An 8,863-nucleotide genomic window follows, 5' to 3' on the forward strand; every position below is an offset into this window, starting at 1 on the left:
ACACTAGTGAAGGAACAAACTAGAAAAACAGAAGTCTAAATAAATGAAGAGGAATTAGGCAAACTACCTGAAAAAGTATTCAGAATAATGATAGTAAGGATGATCAAAAACCTTGAAAACAAAATGGAGAAAATGCAAGGATCAATTAACAAAGACCTAGAAGAATTAAAGAATAAACATACAGAGACAAACAACACAATTATAGAAATAAAAAATACTCTATAAGGAATCAATAGTAGAATATCTGAGGCAGGAGAACAAGGATACACACAGCAATGGGAGGCTCACGGTCCTCTCACACCACAAATTTGTTCTTGGCTAAGGAGTTGCTCTTGGTGGCTGTGTCTGCGTGGGCCTGGTACCCAATGATGGTCTTTGTGGAGAGGCCCAGGAGCTCTTTGTAGACACATCCAATGTGTAGCACACCCTCCTGGTTCTCTGCCTCCCGTGTCCACACAGCAATCTTGTCCCCCTTGGCTCAGATGTTGATGACGGCTCCACACACTTCCTGGCTGTGCTCCCCAAAGCTCTCCCTGATGAGACACAGCAGTGTCTCCAGCCACAGGTGGTCTAGCTCAATGTGGCACTGCTGCTTGGTGAGGCTGACAGGCCAGCGGCCACCCCGCTTATTCCTGCTGTCTTCCCACATGGGCTTAATGCCATCCTTGAACAGGGTGTAGTCACAGCCAGAAGAGAGCTTACTGGCCAGCTGGATATTATTATATATCACCCAGAAGTCCTCCACAGTGTTGAACTTGGTGACTCAATGCAGGTTGTTCTGCCAAGATGTTCGGCTGCAGTCATTCTTCAAGAACCACAGAGCCAACCTATTGAGCAGTGAGTGTAAGTCCAGCTTGCCCTCCTCCAGAGCTCTCCTCAGAGCCTCCTCTCCCATGCACGGCCCCGTGGCTGCCTCCTCCTCCTCTTTCTCATTCTCTTTCTTCCACTTTTGGAAGAAAAGAGCCTTTTCAGCCTCTTCAGCAGGGCAGGTGGCAGCCATGCTGTAGCCTGGGCTCCACGGGCACCCAGCCCTCCTTGTGAGCTAGAAGGCAAAATGGTGGAAATGACTTCTGAAGAGCAGAAGTAGGCAAAAAGAATGAAAAGAACTGAGGATAGTCTCAGAGACCTCTGGGACAATATCAAATGCACAAACATTCGATTTATAGGGGTCCCAGAAGAAGAGAAAAATAAAGGGTATGAGAAAATTTTTGAAGAGATTGTAGTTGAAAATTTCCCCAACATGGAAAAGGAAATAGTCCAAGTCCAAGAGACACAGAGTCCCATATAGAATAAACCCAAGGAGAAACACACCAAGAAATATACTAATCAAACTAACAAAGACTAAACACAAAGAAAGAAATTAAAAGCATCAAGGGAAAAGCAACAAGTAACATACAAGGGAAACCCCATACATTTAACAGCTGATCTTTCAGCAGAAACTCTGCAGGCCAGAAGAGAATGTCACGATGTTTAAAGTACTCAAAGGGGAAAATCTACAACAAAGATTACTGTACCTAGCAAGTATCTCACTCAAAATTGATGGAGAAATAAAAAGTATTTCAGACAAGCAAAAGTTAAGAGAATTCAGTACCACCAAACCAGCTTTATAACAAATGTTAAACGGACTTACATAGTCAAGAAATGCAAGAGAAGCAAAAGATCTACAAAATCAACCCCAAACAATTAAAAAAAAGTCACAATAGGAAGATATATATCAATAATTACTTTAAATGTAAATGGATTAAATGTGCCAAAAAAAAACTAGGCTGGCTGAATGGATACAAAAACAAGATCCATATGTATGCTGTCTACAAAAAACCCACTTCAGACCTAAAGACACATATAGACTGAAAGTGAGAGGATAAAAAATATATTCCATGCAAACAAGAAGCAAAAGAAAGCTGGAGTAGCAATCCTCATATCAGACAAAATAGACATTATTTATGCACCCAACATAGGAGCACCTCAATATATAAGACAAACACTAAAATACATAAAAGGAGAGGCTGACAGCAGCACAATAATAGTAGGTGATTTTAACACCCCACTCACAACAAAGGACAGGTCATCAAAATAGAAAATTAATAAGGAAACACAAGTCTTACATGATACATTAGATGAGATGGATCTCATTGATATCTTCAGAACATTCCATCCAAATGCATAAGAATAAACCTTCTTCTCAAGTGCACATGGAACATTCTCCAGGATAGACCACATCTTGGGTCACAAATCAAACCTCAGTAAATTTAAGAAAACTTAACTTGTATTTAGCATCTTCTCCAACCACAATGCTATGAGACTAGATATTCATTACAAGAAAAAACCTGTAAAAAACACAAGCACATGGAGATTAAACAATACATTTCTAAATAACCAACAGGTTACTGATGAAATCAAAAGGGAAATAAAAAAATTTCTAGAAACAAATGACAATGAAAACACGATAACTCAAAACCTATGGGATACAGCATAAGCAGTTCTGAGAGGGAAGTTTATCGCAATACAATCCTACCTCAAGAAACAAGAAAAGCATTGAATAGACAACCTAATTTACACCTAGAACAATTGGAAAAAGGAGAACAAGAAAAACCCAAAATTAGTAGGAGGAAAGAAATCATAAAGATCTGAACAGAAATAAATGAAAAAGAAATGAAAGAAATAATAGTAAAGATTAATAAACTAAAAGCTGGTTCTTTGAGAAGATAAACAAAATTGACAAACCTTTAGCCAGATTCATCAAGACAAAGGAGAAAAGAATCAAATCAAGAAAACTAGAAAGGAAAAAGAAGAGGTTACAAGAGACAATGCAGAAATACAAAGGATTATAAGAGACTATTATGAACAATTATATGGCAATAAAATGGATAACCTGGAAGAAACGGACAGATTTTTAGAAAAGTTCAGTCTTCCAAGACTGAAACAGGAAGAAATAGAAATTATGAACAACTCAATTATAAGCACTGAAATTGAAGATGTGATCTAAAATCTCCCAAAAAACAAAAGCTCAGGACCAGATGGCTTAAGCCTATACTTCTAAAACTATTTCAAAAAGTTGCAGAGGAAGGAATCCTTCCAAATTTATTCTACGAGGCCACCATCACCCTGATACCAAAACCAGACAAAGACAACACAAAAAAAGAAAACTATAGGCCAATATCACTGATGAACATAGATGCAAAAATCCTCAACAAAATTTTAGCAAACAGAATTCAACAACATACCAAAAAGCTCATACACCATGATCAAGTTGGGTTTCTTCCTGGGATGCAAGGATTCTTCAATATATGCAAATCAATAAATGTCATACACCATATTAACAAATTGAAAAATAAAAACCATATGACAATCTAAATAGATGCAGAAAAAACCTTTGGCAAAATTCAGCCCCCATTTATGATTAAAACTCTTCAAAAAATGGGCATAGAAGGAACCTGCCTCAACACAATAAAGGCTATACATGATAAGCCTACAGCAAACACTATTCTCAGTGGTGAAAAACTGAAAGCATTCCCTCTAAGATCAGGAACAAGACAAAGGTGTCTACTTTCACCACTATCATTCAACATAGTTTGGAAGTCCTAGCTACAGTAATCAGAGAAGAAAAAGAAATAAAGGAATCCACATCAGAAAAGAAGAAGTAAAGCTCTCACTGTTTGCAGATGACATGATACTGTAATAGAAAACCCTAAAGATAGTATCAGAAAATTACTAGAACTAATTGGTGAATGTAGCAAAATTGCAGGATACAAAGTCAATACACAGAAATCACTTGCATTTCTGTATACTAAAAATGAAACATCAGGAAGGGAAATTAAGGAATCAATCCTATTCACCATTGTAACAAAAATAATATATCTAAGAATAAACTTACCTGAGAGGACAAAAGAACTGTACACAGAAAATTATAAGACACTGATGAAAGAAATCAAAGACAACATAAACAGATGAAGAAATATTTCATGTACCTGGGTAGAATAATCAATATTGTGAAAATGACTATACTACCAAATTCAATCTACAGATTCAATGCAATCCCTATCAAATTACCAATGGCTTTTTTTCACAGAACTAGAACAAAAAATTACACAATTCATGTGGAAACACAAAAGACCCTGAATAGCCAAAGAAGTCTTGAGAAAGCAGAATGGAGCTGGAGGAATCAATCTTCATGACTTCAGATTATGCTATAAAGCTACAGTCATCAAGACAGGATGGTACTGGCACAGAAACAGAAATACAGACCAATGGAATAAAATAGAAAGTCCAGAAACTAACTCATGCATTGATGGGTACCTTATTTTTGACAAAGGAGGCAAGAATATACAATGAGGCAAAGACAACCATTTCAATAAATGATGCTGGGAAAACTGGACAGCTACATGTAAAAGAATGAAATTAGAACACTTCCTAACACAATACACAAAGATAAACTCAAAATGGATTAAAGACCTAAATGTAAGACCAGAAACTATAAAACCCTTAGTGGAAATATATATAGAACACTCAATGACAGAAATCAAAGCAAGATCCTCTATAACCCACCTCCTAGAGTAATGGAAATAAAAACAAAAGTAAACAAGTGGGACCTTAATAAAATTAAAAGCTTTTGCACAGCAAAAGAAACTATAAGCAAGGTGAAAAGATAACCTTCAGAATAAGAAGATAATAGCAAATGTAAGAACTGACAAAGGATTAATTTCAAAAATATACAAGCAGTCCATACAACTCAAAACCAGAAAAACAAAAAACCCTATCAAAAAGTGGGGAAAAGACCTAAACAGACATTTCTCCAAAGAAGACATACAGATGGCTGACAAACACATGAAAAGATACTTATCATCGCTCATTAGTAGAGAATTGCAAATCAAAACTACAATGAGATATCACCTCACACTGGTCAGAATGGCCATCATCAAAAAGTCTACAAACAATAAATGCTGGAGAGGGTGTGGAGAAAAAGAAAGCTCTTGCACTGTTGGTGGGAATGTAAATTGATACAGCCACTGTGGAAGATGGTATGGAGATTCCTTAAAAACCTAGGAATAACTAACAAATTGGAAAATAAAAGCCATATGATTATCTCAATAGATGCAGAGAAAGCCTTTGACAAAATTCAACATCCATTTATGATAAAAACTCTCCAGAAGTCAGAAATAGAAGGAACATACCTCAACATAATAAAAGCTATATATGACAAACCCACAGAAAACATTATCCCCAGTGGTGAAAAATTGAAAGCACTTCCCCTAAAGTCAGGAACAAGACAAGGGTGCCCACTTTCACCACTATTATTCAACACAGTTTTGGAAGTTTTGGCCACAGCAATTAGAGCAGAAAAAGAAATAAAAGGAATCCAAGCTGTAAAAGAAGAAGTAAAATTCTTACTGTTTGCAGATGACATGATCCACTACATAGAAAACCCTAAAGACTCCACCAGAAAATTACTAGAGCTAATCAATGAATATAGTAAAGTTGCAGGATATAAAAGTAATACATGGAAATCCCTTGCATTCCTGTACACTAACAATGAGAAAGTAAAGAGAGAAATTAAGGAAACAATTCCATTCACCATTCCAATGAAAAGAATAAAATACTTAGGAATATAGCTACCTAAAGAAAATAAAGACCTATATATAGAAAACTATAAAACACTGGGGGAAAAAAATCAAAGAAGACACTAATAGATGGAGAAATATACCATGTTCATGGATCGGAAGAATCAATATAGTGAAAATGAGTATACTACCCAAAGCAATCTATAGATTCAATGCAATCCCTATCAAGCTACCAACAGTATTTTTCACAGAGCTAGAACAAATAACTTCACAATTTGTATGGAAGTACAAAAAACTTCGAATAGCCAAAGCAATCTTGAGAAAGAAGAATGGAACTGGAGGAATCAACCTGCCTGACTTCAGTCTCCACTATAAAGCCACAGTTATCAAGAAAGTATGGTACTGGCACAAAGACAGAAATATAGATCAATGGAACAAAATAGAAAGCCCAGAGATAAATCCATGCACCTATGGACAACTTATTTTTGACAAAGGAGGCAAGAATATACAATGGAGAAAAGACAATCTCTTTAATAAGTGATGCTAGGAAAACTGGTCAACCATTTGTAAAAGAATGAAACTAGAACACTTTCTAACACCATACACAAAAATAAACTCAAAATGGATTAAAGATGTAAATGTAAGGCCAGAAACTATAAAACTCCTAGAGGAGAACATAGGCAAAACACTCTCCAACATAAATCACAGCAGGATCTTCTATGACCCATCTCCCAGAATATTGGAAATAAAAGCAAAAATAAACAAATGGGACCTAATTAAAATCAAAAGCTTCTGCACAACAAAGTAAACTATAAGCAAGGTGAAAAGACAACCTTCAGAATGGGGGAAAATAATAGCAAATGAAGCAACTGACAAAGAATTAATCTCAAAAATAAACAAGCAACTCCTGCAACTCAATTCCCAAAAAACAAACGACCCAATCAAAAAATGGGCCAAAGAACTAAACAGACATTTCTCCAAAGAAAACATACAGATAGCTAACAAACACATGAAAAGATGCTCAACATCACTCATTATCAGAGAAATGAAAATCAAAACCACAATGAGGTACCATTTCATGCCAGTCAGAATGGCTGCTATCCAAAAGTCTACAAGCAATAAATGCTGGAGAGGGTGTGGAAAAAAGGGAACCCTCTTACACTGTTGGTGGGAATGCAAACTAGTACAGCCACTATGGAGAACAGTGTAGAGATTCATTAAAAAACAGGAAATAGAACTGCCATATTACCCAGCAATCCCACTGCTGGGCATACACACCAAGGAAACCAGAATTGAAAGAGACACGTGTACCCCAATGTTCATCGCAGCACTGTTTATAATAGCCAGGACATGGAAGCAACCTAGATGTCCATCAGCAGATGAATGGATAAGAGAGCTGTGGTACATATACACAATGGAGTATTACTCAGCCATTAAAAAGAATACATTTGAATCAGTTCTAATGAGGTGGGTATAACTGGAGCCTATTATACAGAGTGAAGTAAGCCAGAAAGAAAAACACCAATACAGTACACTAACACACATATATATGGAATTTAGAAAGATGGTAATGATAACCCTGTATGTGAGATAGCAAAAGAGACACAGATGTATAGAAGAGTCCTTTGGACTCTGTGGGAGAGGGTGAGGGTGGGATGATTTGAGAGAATGACACTGAAACGTATAATATCATACGTGAAACAAATCACCAGTCCAGGTTCGATGCATGATACACTATGCTCGGGGCTTTTGCACTGGGATGACCCAGAGGGATGGTATGGGGAGGGAGGTGGGAGGGGGTTCAGGATGGGGAACATGTGTACACCCGTGGTGGATTCATGTTGATGTATGGCAAAACCAATACAATATTTTAAAGTAATTAGCCTCCAAGGGATGGAATGGGGAGGGAGGAGGGAGGAGGGTTCAGGATGGGGAACACATGTATACCTGTGGCAGATTCATTTTGATATTTGGCAAAACTAATACAGTTATGTAAAGTTTAAAAATAAAATAAAATTAAAAAAAAATAAAATAAAATAAATAAATTTATATTTTAAAAAACCTAAGACTAAAACCACCATATGACCCAGTAATCCCACTCCTAGACATATACCCTGAGGAAATCAAATTTGAAAAAGATACATGATCCCATTGTTCAGTGCAGCACTATTTACCAGAGCTAGGATATGGAAGCAACCTAGATGCCCATGACAGATGAATGGATAAAGAAGTTGTGGTACATATACATGATGGAATATTACTCAGCCATTAAATGGAATCTATTATAATCAGTTCTAATGAGGTAGATGAACCTAGAACCTATTATACAGAGTAAAGTAAGTCAGAAAGAGAAAGAGAAATATTGTATTCTAATGCATGTAAATGGAACCTAGAAAAATGGTACTGAAGAATTTATTTACAGGGCAGCAGTGGAGAAACAGACATACAAAATAGACTTATGGACATGGGGAGAGGGGAGGAGAGGGTGAGATGTATGGAGAGAGTAACATGGAAACTTATATTCAGTTCAGTTCAGTTCAGTTCAGTTGCTCAGTCAGGTCCGACTCTTGGCAACCCCATGAATCACAGCACGTCAGGCCTCCCTGTCCATCACCAACTCTCAGAGTTCACTCAGACACCCGTCCATCGAGACAGTGATGCCACCCAGCCATCTCATCCTCTGTCGTCCCCTTCTCCTCCTGCCACCAATCCCTCCCAGCGTCAGAATCTTTTCCAATGAGTCAACTCTTCGCATGAGGTGGCCAAAGTACTGGAGTTTCAGCTTTAGCATCATTCCTTCCAAAGAAATCCCAGGGCTGATCTCCTTTAGAATGGAATGGTTGCATCTCCTTGCAGTCCAAGGGATTCTCAGGAGTCTTCTCCAACACCACAGTTCAAAAGCATCAACTCTTCGGCGCTCAGGTTTCTCACAGTCCAACTCTCACATCCATACATGACCACTGGAAAAACCATAGCCTTGACTAGACAGACCTTTGTTGGCAAAGTAATGTCTCTGCTTTTGAATATGCTATCTAGGTTGGTCATAACTTTTCTTCCAAGGAGAAAGCGTCTTTTAACTTCATGGTTGCAGTCACCATCTGCAGTGATTTTGCAGTGATCAAAAATACAGTCTGCCACTGTTTCCACTGTTTCCCCATCTATTTCCCATGAAGTGATGGGACCAGATGCCATGATCTTCATTTTCTGAATGTTGAGCTTTAAGCCAACTTTTTCACTCTCCTCTTTCACTTTCATCAAGAGGCTTTTTTTTGAAGTTCCTCTTCACTTTCTGCCATAAGGGTGGT

General features: G+C 37.4%; 1 pseudogene; it reads right to left on the bottom strand.

The window, feature by feature from the left end:
• Positions 1 to 270: 270 nt before the first annotated feature.
• LOC123464634 lies at positions 271 to 1,000 on the bottom strand (annotated as a pseudogene).
• Between the last annotated feature and the right edge of the window lie 7,863 nt (positions 1,001 to 8,863).

This window comes from Bubalus bubalis, chromosome 10 (assembly GCF_019923935.1).
Source record: "Bubalus bubalis isolate 160015118507 breed Murrah chromosome 10, NDDB_SH_1, whole genome shotgun sequence".
In the NCBI taxonomy this organism is placed as follows: domain Eukaryota; kingdom Metazoa; phylum Chordata; class Mammalia; order Artiodactyla; family Bovidae; genus Bubalus; species Bubalus bubalis.